Raw genomic sequence first — 20,248 nt, 5'->3', positions numbered from 1 at the left:
GTTACATAAATGATAGGCATCGTGACACAACCTTGCGTTTAGCAGTCCGGGTAGGCGCAACTTGAGCAGTGAGATCTACTGTTATCGTGGTATGAACTCGGACATCTGCGCCACTTAAGAGTGAGTCGTTTTTATAGGCGAACTTCACCATGTTTTAACAACATTCGTTGCAAATATATCGACAACCGAACTTTGTGCATGTCACACCATTTATTATGCATTCCTGTGTGAATGTCCTTAAATCGTTTGTACATAGTACCGAGCTTCCGGTCGTTTACAAAATAGTTAATATAAGTATACCATCATGTAGTAAAACACTGATCTAAACGTAGCACGTCTATTTACGCATATTATCGTGTAGCATCTAATGTCGGCCTTGAGGATAAAGCATCCAACAGCTGACCTTCACCGGATGAATGCATTTGCATAAGTACTTTTGCGACGCACATGAAAACGTGGAGCATGCGCCGACCTCTTCACTAGATTCGATCTATTCGTATTTTTAAAAAAGATCATAGCTGTGTTTGGTAAAAATCTTTCCGCATTTTTTTTCTAGAGTAAAGAGGTATTTATACTACCGCACATACTACACTAGTGTATATACTATAGTATCTAAGAGCTTTTTTGTGTGTTTGTGAGAACAAAGGCTGTGTATATAGACCCAAATCCAGCATTATGAACGTGCATGGCAGATGCATGGGGAAAAATAATAGAGACAAGAAACTATACATGAAGGTAAGCCTGAGAGTTACGAGAAAATTAAAAAAAGGCAGAGGTGGTATCTTCGAGCCTTTTCGTGATCAAGTAGACAGGGCTGTGAGGCCATCGTTATAAAACAATAAACATGTTCTATAAAATTAATAGCAACTTTAAGCATATGGTTTTGTATATAAACGTCTCTTAACACACCTACTATATCTTCCTTTTCAACTGTAAGCCTGCTTTTATTTTCCTACGCTACTACGAGAAATTTACTACTACCGTAAAATATTCGTTATAGCCGTCATGCGTTCACCCTTTATTCGTTGTATCAGATAAAACCAGTTCTTTATAGAAACAAAACTACAAACTCGTCATGACCGATACAAATTCGTATTCATTAGCGATCATCTTTTGTCCAGTGTTTTCGAGTCGAATTAACCCCGCCGAGATTATAAATTTTTCACTTGGCTACATTCGAAAAATACGAAGAAGAGAAAGCAGCAAAGCGAAAAATACAAAATGGAGATGAGATGGAAGGATTAAGGGATCATTGAAGCCAAGAAAGAAAGCGGTTTCATTCACTGTCACTTTATATTGTAGGATCTTCGGGACTTCTTCAACTAATAGGCCAAAAATGTTAGTTAACTTACATTTATTAACATCGCTTTACTCGTTATGTTTGCTAATAAAAATTCATCCGCAAATTTTCAAAAGGAATTTTTGAAAATGATCTGAATAGGATTTTAGGTCCCGAATAGAAGTTATCATCAAAGCCATAATAATCTTATAGTCGAAATCATATGCTTATCGAAGTTATACGCAAATATAAAAAACATACAAAGAGGCAACGTCGACACGAATATATGTTGCCAATTTTTTTAAATACTTATATATCACCTCTTAACAGTAATATATAGAATATAAAAATGCATCATTGCGTAATTACAGTATTTAAGCTAGTAACAATGTGTAATACCTAGAGTGGTAGCTGTGAGAGCAATGCGCCTTGTCAAAGCCAAATTGCCTAGAAACAAATCAACACGATGATGAACAAAGTGATCGGTCCAGCTTGAAGATGGCAGCCCAGTCTAAGCATTTGATAGAAAGTATGAAGGAAATCACGTTGTGTCCAGAACCGCGATTTTTTAACTACTCGAAGTCTGGGCATAGGCTAGGGCATCGGAAACAGTTGCGGGCTTTCACGACAGGTCGCATAAACGCCCACTTAAGCTTATTCAAAGACTTCTTCGAGGCGTAGCCCAACATCGGTTTGAGTCGGCTGTGGCAAATATGGAGATGTAGGGTAAGTTTAATGTTTATCTATTAAAACGGTTCCTACGTTTGTAGTTCCGCGCCCGACGGCTGAATACTATTCAAGCGCTCGAAGACACGAAGGAAATCTATAAATGTTTACGCAAAAAAAAAAGATATTAATTAGATGCGTTGAATAAATATCAGGGAATCATCCTAGAATGTGAAGTACCTTGTGCAGGTAAAGCTAGGCTACCTGGCTTTTGAAACTTGTGACTGTTGGGTGCGTCAATATATGGTTAATTCCGAATTCTTCGCAGTGCCACCCAGTGCTCGCACTAGGTCAAGAATCCTTTTTTTTTTTGGAGGCTGAGGGCAAATGCATTATGCAGACCAGGCTTCGTAGCTTTGTTCTTTGCCTGGTACCGTGGGACTCTTACGCACTAGACCCTGGAGCCTTTCATAAGGTTCGGGATATAGTTTGATATTACTTCGAAGAATCTATGTAAGCCAAGTCGTTTTTAAGCTACATATACCAACATAAGAATTGAATTCAATGGATTAGCGTGGCACCAAATACACGTTTTAGATGAAGCTTCTTATGGTACCCATCATGAAGTCGAGAGACCCTGGAGCAGAAAGTAGGGAGATAATTCTTGTATGAATGATTTAATAGTTAGACTAAGCGCAAAAACAGATGGTCGCAGCCAACGACAAGCTTCTGTTTCGAATTAAAAGGGACACAGAGCTGCAACCTTTGTACCTTAATTTCTAGCATCCCTAAATATGTAGCTATTGACTAAGACAGATAAGCTTAATAACTAAATTAATTTTCAATATATTCTAGCAATAGGATGGCTTCAAAAACAGAAATTTATCACTTAGCCATTGATTTCGAACACTAAATGAGTTAGCTTAAAATATCTGTTACTGACTTTACTAAACCGATAGTTGTATTTGTTTGAGAAGTGTGCACAATACTTGCTTTCTAAATTTGTATCGCTAGCTAAATATAAAAGGTACTTTCGGAATACGGCAGTCTACAGACACGCAATTTTGAATGAAATAGGCTAATATGTAAGTCGTGGATTAAGCATCGAGCTGAGTATCTTAAAGAATCCTTAATTGCGCCTACCAAGAAAGTAACAGGATTTGTTTTGCAATAATTGGAAACCAAGTTCTCTCACTGCCTTTTTTGACAGGTGAGACAATTATGCATGTAACCCTATTTACCATTTATTGCAGGCCACAGGACAAGGCTAAATCCTGCAGATGTTTTCGTGTTGCAAAAAAATTATGCACGGAGTTCTTTTAAGAACAATGTTTCAATACTGTCTTCTATTATTATTAATCATATCATAAGAGTATGTTACTGTTCGCATCCTTTTCTCTAAATCGATGTGACGTTATGTTTGTATCATACATTTATAGTACAGATTCTCAATAAGTGGCTTGAAAAATAACTAAAACTGTATTCACCTGGCTTGATATAATTGTTTATCACCAAATATGTATATTAATAAAATAACATTTTAGTGCCAGACGTAAGTTATCTACAACACAAGTTTATAACTAGCAGTGATCTCAGTATTTGCGGTAAACTCATCTCTGCCGTACGTCAATTATATTATGCAATTATATATTATCAAGTTAAATGAAGGACACTATGATATTACGCCTTGCGGATTTGGAAAATGCTTCAAGTACTGTCAATTAAGTAAATCGGTTAGGAGAACAATTACTAGATCTCTACGTTTCGCGATACGGCGCAATACAAAGGTATTATAGTCTGATGCGGGTTCTGTTTGCAGTTCAAATACACGAATGAACGCGCTTAGATTGCAAAGGGTTAAAGTTAAAGAATGACACCTATCACAATTAAAAAACAACATTTAAACTTATTTGGTTATGAGAAAATACAGATTTGAAGATAATTTTGTTATGTCGGAACGACACCCCTGACAATAAAAAAAAATACATGTTCCTCCATCCCGATGATTACATTGGTCACTCGGCTCAGGAAAAGTATGGATTCTATGCGGTCGAAAAGTTTGTATATGAGTACAGCTTGATTGCAGTTTGCTAATACTATAATAATAAAAGTCAATGAAATTTTATTTTAAGGCTTTATATGAAGTCTTTGACTACTACCGGCAAATGTGAATCCATTTTTGCTGCTAGTAGCCACAAACTCCATATACACAAGCCAACAATACAATACACTAATGTTAAAGAGGGTACATGGAACATTTTACGCCATATGGGTTATACTAGTCTTGTTGAGTTTATAAAACTAGTTTAAAAATTCGCTAGATGTTTTGAAGATGCTTCCAAAGGTCAACGAGTGGCATGATATTTATGACAATTTATTCCCCATATGGGGGGTCGACCTCTATCGGCAAGTTCGTTGAAGCCTGGCCTCCTGCAGAGTTTATGGTAGGATCCACACCATAGGTAGTCAATTCGTCCCATTGTACTTGACATTCCTCTTCGAGGCCATCGATCTCCTCGAAGCTTAGCTCTCAGATCCCAAAGTTAATTTTGAGAGCTTACGTTGCTGAGAGCTCAAAGCGAGGGCGGGGTCTTTAGACAGCAGTGGTGGGTCGGCCCGAAAATACGCGAGGCGATATCGGATCATTACGTGTGATCCCAGTACGTTTTTGGGAAAGGAGGCTTTGATGCGATTTATTTGCTCGAGGATCTCCACTGTAATATCTTCCCAAAGAGCACTTATCCCGTAGGCCGCGATCGGAGCTAGCTTGAAGCCAAACAATTTCAGAGCAGCTCCAAAGAACAAGCGACGAAATGATTCGATCGCCCATGCCATTAACACTGCCTTTCTACACCTTTCGGTAACGTGTGCATTGAAATTGCTGTTGTTCGCAAAGAAGAGCCACTCCAAGTACGGAAATGGTTCATCTAAACGAAAGGCAATCTGACAATCTATAAGGTGTCAGTGGTTTCTGTTGTGCCTCTCATGCCTCCATCTTCGTCAGGTTTACGGTTAGTCCTAAATCTGTAACTCCATGTCTGAGACCAGATCGCTCCAAAAAATCTCGCTAATCCTAATGTTCAAGATCTTAGACTTCAGATACCGCATCTATGACGCATCAGAACAATTCTACTCCCGATCTTCTAATTTCATCCTAAGCGGATTCGCCGTTTTAAATCAAATCGACCGCCCTATTGTCTCGTTTTATAACTCGTTGCGATCGTGTACCACAAAAAATATTGTTATATATAAAATATTTTTATTCGGTAGGTTTACCTACCTGCTGCATAAGTTAACAGAAGATGTTTAGGCTGAACTGAGACGGTCTCTGCAAGATTGTCTTGCATCAGTTTGATCAATGTGCATTATCCGTTCCACAAATTGAAGTTCTTTATGTAAAATAATGTGCTAGCCGTTACCGAAAGAAACGCTATGTCACCGCACTTTCCTTTGAAAAAGCGAAGGCACTATAAAACAAATCCATCAGTGCGCGCGATCACTATGATAAACAAGACAAATCTAGAGAGAATATTACAAACAAAGGCAATTATCTAAGCGATTGATCACTACATTGAATTACGTAGTTCCTGAAGAATATCTCCGGCGAAACACTGAAGAAAAATTGTATGTAGTCGACCTATAAGCTAGAGCGGCCAAGGGCTATGATTATAGTTCTGCACTAGCTTCAAGGTTATATATATATAATACCCACTTTCACAATCACAGCATTTTGAAAAGAAACTTCACATTTGTCTGTTAATAATCAGCCTATTTCAGTTTCCCTTCTGTTAATACGATAACTCCAGAGCATGCGTTAGCGCAACAAAATTTTATATACCTGACAACTGTAATCAATCGAATAATAATATAATTTTTTGACAATTATCTAGCTAAATAAGGATTTCTCCCATACTTGCAGAAATATCTGAAATCAATTTTATTTTTTGATAAATGTAGGAAATTAATTTTGTTACGGCGTAATTATCGACTACTCGAAAATCGTCAATATTAAAAACACATAGCAGAAGAAACTACAATGTGTTTTACTACAGCAATTTCCCTTGCTGTTTTGGGGAAACCAAATTAGAGAACGAGACAGGAAAACATCTTTTAGAAAAAGTGGGTTTAGAACGTCGAGTAGCTCGTATCTAGTAAAGATACATTAAGTTTAAAAATATGTAGGTCGATACCCTTGAAATAATCAAATTATTACGTAATATAAGGATACGTAGTTTGAAAATGGCCTCCTGTGTCTAGTTTCGAACTAATATATGATTGATATCGTATAGGATCCGTTTGGATGCGTAATGAATAGAAATAAGGAGTCTATATTAAAAAAGGATCATTAATTGATTGCTCTCTTTGTCGCATATTGAAGATCAAGGATATGCTTTAAAACACTTGATAAAAAATTCCCCTCGGATTTGTAACCTATGTTTAGAAAAGCACAACTAGTTCTTAAAGAGTATTCATTATGTTCTATCATAAATCATTTCCTTACGTCAAAGTACGCGATACTACGCTCAGTGCCCTTTTCGTCGTAACGTAAGAAGGGTGGGCCATCTCAGTATGACTCAGTTTTTTTCGTCAAGACCTCATAATGCGGGAGTTAATGCAAGCCCTTATGAATTCTACATAGGATCTGCAACGGACATCCTAGATGCGCCGTCGCTCTGGCTTCGTGTAGTATTTAATATATGTTTACCTATTAGTGCACTCCCAGCCTAGTGGAGTGTGCTAATCAGTTAGTTGTTCCCAAAGGAAGGGATCACCCAAGCGTGTCGCATTCACAGTGAGGAATAGCGAAAAAATGTTTATTGTAAGTTGTTCTCCAGCTTGGTGATTAAGAGATTAGGCAGTTATTTAGAAAGCGGGCACCGTTGGTTCCGGAGCAAATGCTCCACAGAAGCGACGTATAGCATACAGATGGCTCGCGTTAAGAGGGCACTGGCCACGCGGCAAAATAACACTATACATGGTGTTTGTCGACTTTAAGGCAGCCTTCGACTCAGCGCCTAGGGACAATGTTACGCTCATGCTGACTGAGGTGAGTGTTCCTATGATTGTCTTCAACCTTCTCCAACCAAAAAAATCAAAATAACCGTCGACGACGAATTGGCCGCTGTCCCGTTCTTCGTGGGACAATTTAAGCCTACTCTTATTTTCCATCTTTCTGAAAGGCCTTTCGATGAAATCGGCCGCAATCATCGAAGCAGTGTTACATGAATCAAACAGGTTCAAAGTGCAGCTAGCTTTGGTCTAGTTCCGGGTGGCAGTCTCAAATTTAAGGCAGGCCGTAAGCGTGACCACAGCGGAGACTATAAAGTTTCGAAAAGGAGGCACAACAGCAAACACTGATATTTTGTACCTCGTCGGATCGCCTCTTACCTATGTAAAATAGTTTCTGTATTTGGGGTTTTTCCGTGAACTGCAGAAGCAGGACTGCTTAGAGGTAGAAAAGAATGTTAATCGCATGGATGACGTAATTGAAGGCCTCACGGCTTGCCCGTCGCAACCGCTCTCGGCAGTATAGAAGTACGTGTCATTTGAGAGGATTTTAGTGGATAGCCTCGACAATTTAAACTTTTTAAAAACCTTCTTCTTCTAAAAAAGAGCACTGAGACCGAATATCGTTTCGTGGATCTTGTAGCCGACTCGTCATTGCTGTTAAAAAAAACCTACGGCATTACCCTGAGCTCTCTATAACAGAAGCCTTTAAGACAAACTTAGGAATTGGAAGCGAATATTCACGGAGATTGACACAGATTTCTTTACCTTGGCTAACGACTAGATCGGGATGAACCGACTAAATATACATGTGGTCACTCTAAGCTCTGCAGCAAACCAGGTTTTCACGAGCCTGACGAAACACGTAAATGTTTGAGGTGCGGGGGACGATTGTGATAGACATCATGCCGCTGATTGTCTCCTAGCGCCACATTTAGGCAGATTGGATAGTCTGTATGGCGCAAAGTTTTTAGATGGTTCTATGTACCTTCTCTGATATTGGAATACTGTGTTGTTGATTTGTGTATACATATGAAACTTTTGACTACTACCAGCAAAGATTATTGATTAAAATTCGACTGAATTTATTATGTTCTTCCATTTTTGTCCAGCCTTGCAGTTATCCATTAGAAGTTCCGGCCAAATAAATCATGCATCGACATACTCTAACGCCTAGTCGATTTTATCAACTATGAATAAGGTTTCGTATTTAATCTTACCAAATAGTTCCCATATGGAAGAGCCATTTCACTGAATCAATGGAGCAAAATTCAGAGAAGTTGATTAAAGTTTTCGATTGCGATTGCTTAAAACTTGTGATGAATGAGGCTTACTGAAAACATTTAGAAAACTCTTTTTGCAGCGATCGATGAGATAGCTATATACCAATCCACAGAACAGACGCGATGCTTCTAATACCAGAAGATTCGGCGCCATCCTTGCCTCAGCTATCTGGTATAATGATTGCGATGCTAAAAAAAAACGCGTCTGCCCTTATGCAAATCTCTGCATTGCCTCGCAATATATGGGAAAATACAGGCATGAATAAAAATCGAGTTCATCGGGTGTCAGAGGCTGACAGTGACTGTTCAAGCAAGTATCAAACTATACTGTTTAATTAAATTTTACTAGACATATTGTGCAGTATATATGATTTATTATGCCCTTATTGTTAGTGTATTAGGCATATTATTATTTGGTATAGTTCGCTGAAATTAGACGTAAACCCTCATCAAATATAAAGAAATGGATAATCAGCTCCAACCTGCGCTGCGGTCGGCTTTTCAGTAAACCAGTAAAAAAAAAAGCCTATCAGCGCTATGTAGATTGATGCAGATGGTATGTGGCGCAGCTTTACATTTTACTTAAAGCATCCGAGAATTAGCACTTTTGAACGTGTAATATCAGTTTAATTTTATTTTGAACGGAGACTAACTCCTTAATGGGCCGGTGGGGTCCTTCATTAAAAGGGAGATAATATAATTTAATTGGGCGGCTTTGCTTGTGTATACGGTAGGCATATCCAAAAATAAGTTAATCAGGAATCATGTTAGTAGACACCATCTCAGACAGCCGAATTGAAAAGCCACTTCTCACATAATATTTCGTGTCAAAATCTTTAAATTTGACATTTTCAAGGAAAGTACACTCGAAGATCAACACTATAATGGAGTTCAACGAGACTAGAAAGGATGACTTGAAGTATTGCACAGCCGGAAAACACATTTTGTAAACCTTTTCTGTATAGACTAAAGCAAACTAATGCATTTTTTGTAAAGGGACATTGATATGACCACAATACGCCTACTTGAATGAAAACAGTGTCACCTAATTATAAAAGCTTAAGCAGTTCTTATACTAGAGACACAGTACAAATCAAGTTACTGATACAGGAAGCTGCCCTAGCTACGTCCGCAATATGATTCGTCTGTTTGTCAAATATAGCTTGCAAATCTTTGTAAGCAACTACTTCTTCAGTAGTCTGCTAATCTAAATACCACAGCATAGCGTGCCGCCAGAGCCAAGCTTTACGACAATGCATTTCAGGACCGATATCTCCATTCAATTTGTCGCACACTACTAAGAAGATACGCTACTTAATAGCTTTTTGATTTTCTAGTGTGCTACTGCTATTTCGAGGTTCTGTCTGTATTGCAAGCCTAATTATGCACATTCTGTATATGATACCTAGTTGTTAAAGACGCACGCCTGGGTCTCATATAAATATTGCCTACAAGACCTATATTAAAACCGTGAGGTACTTCGAGGAAACTAGCATCTCGGGACATAGAATCACCAATTTTCACCTCCAAGATCTGTGAGATAGAACCGGCACTAAGCAATGACCCTAAAATCTAGAAACGCTAGTAGCAATATTATGATCAATTACGTCAAAGGCAGGCGAGCAACCGAAGTACGTCGTTTACAGAGGTAGAGCTCGGCTGCATGGGAAAGCTCTGTCATGATATACTTTCAGGAGTTGTATGCTAGTACAGTGTTTTTTTTTCAGAAGCTATGTTAGTGGGCTTCAAACAGCTTGCTTGATGACGATATAATATACAGCATCAATGATTATATTTTTCATTATGTAGCCTTGTACTGGCAAATTTCTGGCAGTAAGGGCGATTTTCTTTTTATGAAAAAAACCGTTACAATAAATTCGGGAAACATAATGCGAACTACTTAGTTGTCAAAACAGCGGGTGTAGACAATACTCAAACTATCGCGGGAGTCCCTCCGACTTTTTTAAAAAGATTAGCGGTATTTGGTCTAAAGTAAGGCTGTACTTGTGCTGAATTCCGCGAAGACTACGGAAATAAACTCAATGTCGTTAAAACATGTATTACTTGGCATAGTTGTGCTTCGTTGGATATGTACGCTTAAAATATTTCCCAATAAATATTCTATACTCGAAAACAGCATTAAAATACTGGCAAGGGGGTTCTATATACAGATTATATATTGAGCGTATACAGAACGCATGTTACAGTCTTTTTTTATAAAGACCAGAAGGCCAGACTTCTATATCGTGAATATCGTGTAAATTCTTTCTTCTATCTTTCTTCTATCGTGTAAATGCTTTCTGAGGACGTAAGAGCCAAGTTAATGTCTAGCTTCCCTATTTTCTGTGGCAATTTTAAGCCCAGGTCATTCTAGACTATTAGCCAAAGACAAATACTTGCCGTTAATGCAAAATTCAGTTAAAAAATGTCGTTTACTGGTTCGTTTACTAATTCGAGAATAAATATATTTTTTCTAGAGCCGATCTGCCTATTCATGACCATGGTTGATTAGTGAAGTTAACATAATGTCGCTGCTTAAACAGCTAAAAACGAAGCATGTTGGAGTTTCCCACATTACGGATGACCAATATTATATGCAAACATGTTCGTCTTTCAAACCGTACTATAATTAGAAAAATATCCACAAAGATTTATATACCTAATAGGTTACATGAGTTTGCTACAGGATTTGTACCAGTTTCTTGCTGGCACCATTTTCAGTCACACGACGATTATATTCTAGAAATTTTACGATAATGTTTCAGTACCGTTGCATTAATTTAAGTAAGTTCGATTATTTGACAGGGTCAACTATACACTCTTGGTTGAAATATTTATAAAAATCTGCGGATTGATGATAAAACATAAATTGGATTAAAAATTCTTTGAAGGGGAGAACTTTTCAAGGAAACCCGTTTTTAGTATCCAAACTGGATGCTCGTCCGAACGTCGTTTAGAACTATGGTACAGATTTATGTTTTTCAAAATCTTTGTTCCTGAGTGGTACAAGAAACTGCAAAGAATTCTGATAGTCCAGCAATTGCTCAGGGTTTATTAAACATTTATATGTTGTTCTCATAAATAAGATGTGCTTATCCTACTACCGCAGTAGATCATGCCATCAAAACGATCTGTGTGTCTCTGTGTAGTTATGATATATGATGGACGGTACCTTTTGTCGAAACATTTCAAAATCTCGGCGTCGTAGTTACATCAAAATCAAATTTTCCCATTCTTATCAAAGTCTAGTCGGTTTGCCATTAGAATTTGTATCATAATATTTTATTGTTAGGCTCTTGAATTTCACATTGAGCTTTTGAAAGAATTTGCGATATAAATCATCTATAGTAGCCTGAAATGTGGCCGCCGACGCAGACATATGCGTGCTCTCTGGAGGTTACGTACAATGGAAAAATTGTTAGAAGAGTGAAATATAGGTATAACATTTTCCGGTAAAAAGTGTTTTGCATCCATTAACATTCCTCCTTGGCCAACCTTAATCTCGAATGCTTCATAGCTGTGGAGTTTGAACATCCATTAGTGACCTGCAAAAGTTGCAGGTCACTAATGGACCGAGCTGTCGTACGGCAAATCGTACAGCTGGGTTTTAAAGTTAAATTTTTCTATATTTAATAAATTAGTCGACAAGTTTAAAAGATCGGTCAATGATCGGTCTAAATGACAGTTCATTTTAGAGTGTCATAGAATTGATCACCGCTAACGAGAGATTCGTAGATCACTGTATCATATATCATTATGCATTTCCTTTGGATTAGGGTGTTTTTGACTTGAATGTGAAACAGATAAAATATTCCTTACACCCTATAAATTTCTTAATTTTGAAGATCTCAGCTCTGGCAGCAGCTAGTTCATGGAAAGACTGGTTAAAATACTCTTCATCAAACAAGCGTTAACTTAACTTAGTACCAAAAAGCCAGGTAAATGAAACTAGTATGAATAAATTTGCAATAAGTAATCTGCCACTATCGATTATGGCGTCTGTCCGTTGCAAACGATGGTGCAAGAATCCAGATTTACAAATACTTAAAGGCAGACTGTTGGCTCGTTGTTTGTTTTTAAAGGTGAATATTCGTTTAGTTGATGATATCAATAATATTTGGTCTGTTGTGCAATGATCCCTTTATAATGATACCCTCAAAACCCTTCAATTTTTGGTCTTGCAAGGCCACTGGCATTTAGTTATGTTCCAGAAGATTTTTTCACCTGCACTACTCTGTGTAGTGCTTACCCAAGACGTTGCGGTTAGTTTATTTAGTACAAACATTAGAAAAATTAAGCTGTTAACAGAGTGGCCCCAACTGAGTGCTACCTGGAAGTGGTTCCAAATTCTGTCTAGTTATTCGTCCTGAATAGTTCTCTTCACCGTGCGATGCTGCTGGTTAACGTGACATGTCTCTGTCAGCCTAGTTTTTATTCTCTGAGATTCTGCAGGCAGCTACATATTTCTGCCAACATCTTAAATCTTAAAAAAAAAAAGTTTTATAGCATCAGGCCTAGTTCCTTGCGAACCTCGCTTTCTATCCGCCGCTTGCCAGGCAGGCCTTATGTCTCGATCCTGTTTCAGTGTTAACTTCGCCAATGATCCAACAATACTAAGCTCAGCTCTGTATTTCTTTTAACAGCTCTTATTTAGTATAACTAGCTTATATTAACCAGAGTATAGGTAATTACAGATTTTCCATTTTCGCCAGTTGTAAGAACTGCTTGTTACACTCTTACGGCTCTATCTTTTCTATGTCGATTATGATATCATCTAGTACATGTAGAAATTTTCTAGATCACAGAATAATAATAATAATGTTGATAAACAGTGTACATTTGGGTAATGGGTACGAGTATAGTCGCAAGCTTTTACTTAGCAAAGTTAATAAATTGCATGTTTCATCAACATGGGCATCATATATTATTATATGTTATATATAATATATTACTATTTATTTCCTTGAGCATTTTTTTCATTTCGTGGTCGTTTAAAATTTCTCTAATTCTGATCTCTTCTCTACTTGCCGCCCGTCGGTTCAGTCAATATTTTCTGAATTCGGTCATTGCATTTCACATGCATCAAGTTTTTTAACTAACTTTTAAGACAATTGCGTAAATAGTTGAGTAATTTAATAACTTTAGGAAAAAATATATAACTCAAACTTTGGACTTTCCATTCCCTCGTTCCGTCCCTGTATAGAAACTCATTATTACAAGATACACAGCAGTATGACTTTTTGTTTTCTTGGAAGCGGTACTTTGGGTAAAATATTTTTGGACATAAGCAGGTATCTAGAGCAAAATCAAGGTTAAATAGAATTCGTAGTCAAGTAGCCCAGTCTGGCAGAACAGAAAGTGTTTTTTCAAATAACGAATTTGAATTATAATTTACAGCAGACTTTTGCGAGTGATAGGTATATTCAACGATATGGGATCCTTCCAGCGATTAAAAATTATTTCAATAGAAGGGATTCTTATGCATATAAGTTTAGAAAAGCCCGAAGGAATTTTGTAAATGAGGCTCTTGATCTTTCTTCAAAAAAAAAAAGATAACGTTTGCTAGATTGGATGATTGTATCAGTGAAGCCACAATCTTTTTCGTAGATTAACCGCATAATACCAAACTCCCGTATTCACACAGACACGCGCAGAAGCCTTAATATACTCTGGATTAGTTCACTTATTAAATGTTGCTTTATTCTATATATTTTACCGCAAGAGTTGTCTCGAAGATATCCGATATCTTCGCCCTTTTTTTAGATATCGCCCTTTTTTTGTTAATATCAAACAAACACCATAGTTATTATGTACTGTTTCAAATATTGTTGTAGCTAAAAAAGAAGTTGACTACTTTTTGATTTCTGCCAAGATACTCAATAGTATAGAATGAAAGTAGTATTATCTTATTGCCTTCCACAAGTGAAGCTTGTTCCAGCATTTCGCCGACTCCATTGACGTTTTGGTTGTACTGAATTAAATTTCTTTTTTTGTTTGTATTTGTAGGTAAGTGGTTTAATCAAGCTTCGTTTAAAAGCTAAAGCGTTCAACGTAATCGACTCACTTTATGGCGTCTACTCTATTTCTTTTACCAAGATAGAAAGCTTTTAAAGCAGCTTCGGAAGTCTGCGCCGTGTACAGCGAAGACTTTATGCCTGAAAGAATTGCTAAAAAAGGTTAACCAAGTTCAACGAATCTCCGAACAGGTTTACCTAGTAGGTTATCTGAGGTGCGATTTCAGGGTCGTTATTTGGCCAAGAAGCCAAGTTCGGAACGCCAGACGATTGTCGGTCACCTTAGATGTATGTATTTTTATTGAAATTAGCCTTTGCCGCGAGCGGCAAGTACTGTGAAAGTTGTCGTGTAATGGATTTTTGTAGAAGCTTTCTGTGCACCCATCATATTCACTACTGACTCGCGCCTACGGGTCACTCACAAATATAATATAAATAGCCGTACCCGTTGGCAATTGAAGAGCGTCTTAAAAATTGATTGGAGGAGCTGTTTAATACGAGTCGTGTAAAGGACGTTCTGGTGAAAGGGGATAAATAGATTAGTTAGAAGAAGTAAAGTAAGGAGAAGGTAAAAAGTTACGACAAATACTTAAGCTTCGTACAGCTTATGGCAAATATTATATTTTGCGGTGCGACGTTCGGCTAGTTTGTCCGCAGAACATATTAAAATGTTACAAGAAATATACGAGGGGGGTGGGAGGAGGGGGGATAGAAGTATCACATTGTCAGGATGTTACGTAAAATAGAGTAAGCAGTTAGGTTGTTGCAAAAATGATCATTACAAGCATTTACGGAACGTCTCTCAGACATTTTAAACAAAGCGAGGTCAGCCACTCGTGAAGCGAATCTCCGATCATTTTACTGTCAGAAAACTCTTTTTTTCTTTAAATAGTTATCAAAGTACCTTCTTAATTTAACCATGAGCTGGAATTTTTTTGTTTTTCGCATAAAATCGCACACTTTACGGCTTTTGGTTCAGGTACATAAATGAAAAGCTGCTAGTAGACGAAAAAAATATAGTATTTTTGCGGATTTTAGATCGGTTAAAAAAGTCTTTTTAAAAAAAGGCGAAGTTTTTATTTTACATATTTTAAGATATTGGGAGATAGGTAAATTTCCGGGATAAAAAGCGAATGGAACTGTGTCAGACACTTGCAGCACCCTAAGACCATTTCTACAGCACTATGTCATGCTAAATGCACTACCTATATGGTGCGTGTGTTACATGCGTCTATATTCCGTCCCGTTTTTCCCCTGATTTTGCAAACAAGCAGACCGCCGCATTTGGAGCAGCGCTTAATTACCGTAAAAGCCGGCTATTGAAGTGAACTATCAATTATAATAACGCTTTACAAGTGTCGCACAAAATACTTACTGTTAATGAAGGTCATACCGAGGCAATCAATTAAAGGTTTAAACAGGCTGGGGCACGACACCACTGGACAAAGAGAGATGTGAATGGCCTACTGATGCCCCTTGAGTTTGTGGGGTCACGTGAAGAGCAGTGCGACATTTTCCACGACAAGCCAGAAAAAGAAACTTTTGATGGACGAAACTTTCGACTGGACTTGGTCTGTGGGCCTTTTAGCATAGTATCTGAATAAAATGAAAATATTCGGCTACGGAGAGGCATAAACACACATATGACACATTCACAAGTATAGTAAAGAATAGTCGCTCAGTTGGATAAGATAGTAAATGTTGCCCCATTACACGTTCAAACTATGTCACTGTAATATGTAGTAGTACCCGTAGCATGCTATTATAAGAATTATAGGAATGGTATTAGAGTGCCCTTTCCAAATATGCTATATAATCGAATCCGGATTTGAGTACAATTTAATAATATGTAAATAGAGCAAATGAAAACAAAGCTTGACCACGCAAAAATAATGAAAAGCGATCTCTGTGCCAATCATGCGAAATATGCGTAAGTTGTTTTATGTTAGCTTGACTACTAACTGACTGGTTTAAATAGGAGATTGAATATAAAGAGGCACTACCAGAGACGCAATATGGCTTCAGGAAACATCGTTCGACGTTGACAGCTGTGGACAAGGTCCTCGGGATAGCGAGGGAGGAGATGAGAAGCACACTGAACTTCGTGTCGCTAATTCTACTGGATGTTAGAAATGCTTTTAATAGCATGAACTGGGGAAAACTGATGAAAGCACTGGAAGAAAAGAACATCTCTACGTATTTGCGCAGGATCATCAGTTCATACTTAGAGAACAGAAGACTAATAGCGGATGGGACAAGATATACGGTCACAGCAGGAGTCCCGCAGGGATCGGTCCTCGGTCAGACACTATGGAATCTAGCCTACGACAGCGTTCGGCAAATAACGGATCTATCGGAGGGGGGTAAAGACCATAGCATATGCAGATGACCTAGCTCTCATAATCAGAGCCCGGACAGAGGTGGAACTAGAGAACAAGGCTAACGACTCCCTCCAGCTCATAGAACGATGGATGGAAGAACATTATCTACGGCTAGCCGCGGAAAAGACAGAAGCAATATACCTAATTGGGAAAAAGAAATATTTTTGGGTTATACCCACATCAGCATTCAGAGAAAGGCGAAAAACCTCGGAGTAATGATTGACACTGCAACGACTAGAAGAGAACATATTAAACATGCTGCTACAAAGGCAGAAAGAAGAGCCCTCAATTTGTCGCGAATACTGCCCAGAGTAGGAGAAGCCTCTGAGGGTAGCCGAAGACTACTGGCCTGAGTAACTGAGGCTAGAGCACTATACGCAGCTCCTGTATGAGAGAAATGGCGCTGAAGACAAAAGCCAACCGAGATATATTGCTCGCTGCTCAAAGAATAGTCGCAATACGTCTGGCCAGAGCGTACAGAACCGTGTCAACTGAAGCACTGCTAGTACTGGCCAAAATGGTCCCATGGGATTTGCTTGCCATAAAAAGAGCCGAACGAAGACAAAGAGATGAAAACACCGACAACATAATGGCCCGTGAGGCCACGTTAAACAAATGGCAACAGCAATGGGAAAATCCCCGCACTAACGGCCGAGGAGAATCTCCGGACAGTTGAACCCGACCCGACACCTAATACCAGATGTTAGGAAATGGATTCGCGGCAGTCATGGAGAGCTAACATACCATTCCTGCCAAGTCTTGTCGGGTCATGGACAGTTCCAGACATACATGACAAAGATCGGCAAGACGCAAGTGGACACCTGTAGACGGAGTAGAACATACTCTTCTTCACTGCCAGGTACTTAAAGCGGTCAGAGATAAGCAGGTTCACAGAGAAGTCGCAACAAAGGGCAGTGCTAAGGGAATGGTGGATATGATGACAAAAGACAGGACGACCTGGGCCAAAGTTACGGCCTTCTTTGATGATATTATGAAAAGAAAGGAACAACTTGAAAGGATGAGACGTAAGAGAATAACAGAAGGACAGGCCCGAAACAATCACGGGCTTGAATACACTACAATTGGTATTAAAGGGAGAACAGGGAGTACGGTTCCCCTCGAGACCCAGCGTATCTGGTCAGGAGGAAAGCCAGAATGGAGGATGGACTGGAACGGTTCAAAGGGAAGGGTGATGAAATGACCGTTCCTGCAAGTCATGGTTTCGAAGTAATATCAAACATATCCCGAACCATGACCCAAGCTGATAAACAGGTCCAGGGTTTAGTGGGTGAGAGTCCCACAGTACCGGATAAAGCACAATTCAGTGATGTCTGGTCTGCATAATGCATTTGCCCTTAATCTCCAAAAAAAAAAAAGCTTGACTACTAGTTGGTCCACGGCCAAACTTTTAAACAAGGTTTTACAAGCATCTTTACATTTCTCATTTCGACTACCTCTGTAGAATATTCACGCAAACTTACGTTTAATAATATACATACACACAGAGCGCGTAATTAAAAAACTACATGTCAACGTTTTCTTTGTTTCATATGTTTTCGGTGTGCGTGTATGCTGTTAGGATGGTGAATAAAGATCGCTGGTATACCTGCCAAGGTGACTTCGTTAATATCGCTGTCCAAGACGACTATGCCTCTTCAGATCCTGGTGATTATGTGTACGCAGGCTGTCACTGCTCATCGGCGTTCGGCGAACTTTCCACATGTAAGGCATAAACCACACAATTTATGTAGCTACCTTGGCCTTCTATACATAATCAAATGAATCTACTTTCATCGATGTATCTACTTATTTATATGTCTAATACTAGATCTTGCTTGCCGTTCGCTAAGTGCGGGTTTTCTAAATGGCCTAAATAGGTTAGATAGGATAGATCTGATTGCCGTATGGCTGGCGATATACACTAAATTTGAATTGTAGTCAAGTTAATTTTTTAAGAGCTTGCAATTGAACACAAAAACTCTTACCTTTTTGGGCAGTCCCTGCACTGAAAATTTTGAAAAGCAATTTTTTACTGAAAAGTTGTTTAGTTTTTAAAGCTTGCGCGTTTTCTAAATGGCGCCTTTGTAAGCGGTGGGCAATATGGTATGCGTCATTTTTCGACGAATACGTAAAAACTTATAAGATATAGCAACGCAAGGTTCCGTAACAAAAACACAACTGAGATGAATGTAGGCAATATGATGGATTAAAAAAAGTCAATAAAAGCGTTTGTATTATTTTCTTATATTTGGGTTATACTAATTAGAAATTGATTAAATATATCAATATAAAACTGGATTAATGCGACGAGATATCCCTCTTATTAGTATAACGTTGGTATTGAGTTACTTATGTTGTTACCTTCAAAAGCTGTAGTGTGTACCTCTATTTGGCCTTCACTTAACTTTAAACTTGCATTGGCTTGAGACCTAATTTTTAATTCCATAAAACACGATCTTATTTGCTCTTTAAACCAACATCAAGCCTATCACCTTAAAGTTTGAGATGACCATACATCCCACTAACTGTCTCGAATAGGCGTTTTTCGGCTTTACTGCTGGGAACCGTAAAGCTTTTATTTACTGTTGATTGAAATCTTGATACTCTGAATCTCGTATGTGTGCACATAGGCTTTTAATTAGAAACTTGGCAAATAGAATTGAAGTACGCCTTGCTAGCTGTCGTGGCCTAATCCCCTTTTGTAGCCTTGTATTGAGATAAAGGGTGAACTAAAGGTCTGAACTTCCTTTCGTTCTTCTCTTCTGTGTTTGTAACCAGGCGAAGACTAGCAGATTACCGAGCAATAAGCAGGGTTTGTGCTATTGAAAAACTACCGTAAAACGTATTGTCGAAAGGGGAAATCCGGTGCGCTGATATTTCGCAAGTTTCACACAAAATATTTATGAAAAAAACATTGAAAAGATTGATCAAGGATTTCACTTGCATCTGAAATGAGGCCAGGAGGACTTCAAACCGGACGACAATGTCACTATGGTAGGAGACCATATTCATCCAAAAACTTGGCGTTACGCTTGACAATGTGACTCATATTAAAGCAATAGCTGCGTGTTTGTTCCTACAAGGTCCAAGTGACTCAATCAAGTGAGCTAAGCCGCCATTGGACCCTTTACCTCGAGATGACGGAATGGCAAGCTCTATCTGACGTGTTGCAAACCTTTCTGTGGACCAAATCGAGACTATCAGATGCAAACGACCAGTTCATGTGATAGCTTAGTGAGTACGTATTTGCCTATTAATCCTAAACACACGTTGTGGTCTGGGCTCGGAAGGGCTAACCATCTGATGGAATGCCTAACAGTGATGCGTAAAAATTACGTTTTAACCATACGAAACAACTTGGTATACTGTGCGTGCAACAGCCTTTGCGTGCAAGCTAAAATTTCCAAAGCGGCTGATTTGTTGCGTACTAACACCAAGTTGCTAGTGTGGTCCTGTGATTTAACTCCTATTGACTTTTCCTTGATTGGCTAGGTGAAGGAAAAAACGCCGAAACGATATACGGATGGAATTAATGGCAAACTATGCAGAGCCTTAATTAAAGATTTTACGGAAGGGGTTGAGTGATGAAAGCTGTCCCTGGAAAGATACTTAACTAAT

At 38.5% G+C, this 20,248-nt stretch overlaps 1 long non-coding RNA gene across 1 annotated transcript; it reads right to left on the bottom strand.

Annotated features, from left to right (window-relative positions):
- Nucleotides 1-1,008: 1,008 nt before the first annotated feature.
- LOC111273597 (uncharacterized) lies at nucleotides 1,009-18,795 on the bottom strand. The gene is made up of 3 exons (XR_002687949.2): nucleotides 18,616-18,795; nucleotides 18,237-18,342; nucleotides 1,009-2,102 (listed from the first exon to the last, which is right to left on the bottom strand). It is a non-coding gene; the product is annotated as an uncharacterized LOC111273597 (long non-coding RNA).
- Nucleotides 18,796-20,248: the final 1,453 nt, after the last annotated feature.

This window comes from Varroa jacobsoni, unplaced genomic scaffold (assembly GCF_002532875.2).
Source record: "Varroa jacobsoni isolate VJ856 unplaced genomic scaffold, vjacob_1.0 scaffold_201, whole genome shotgun sequence".
Taxonomy (NCBI): Eukaryota; Metazoa; Arthropoda; class Arachnida; order Mesostigmata; family Varroidae; genus Varroa; species Varroa jacobsoni.
This window is presented reverse-complemented; position numbering and strand designations above follow the sequence as displayed.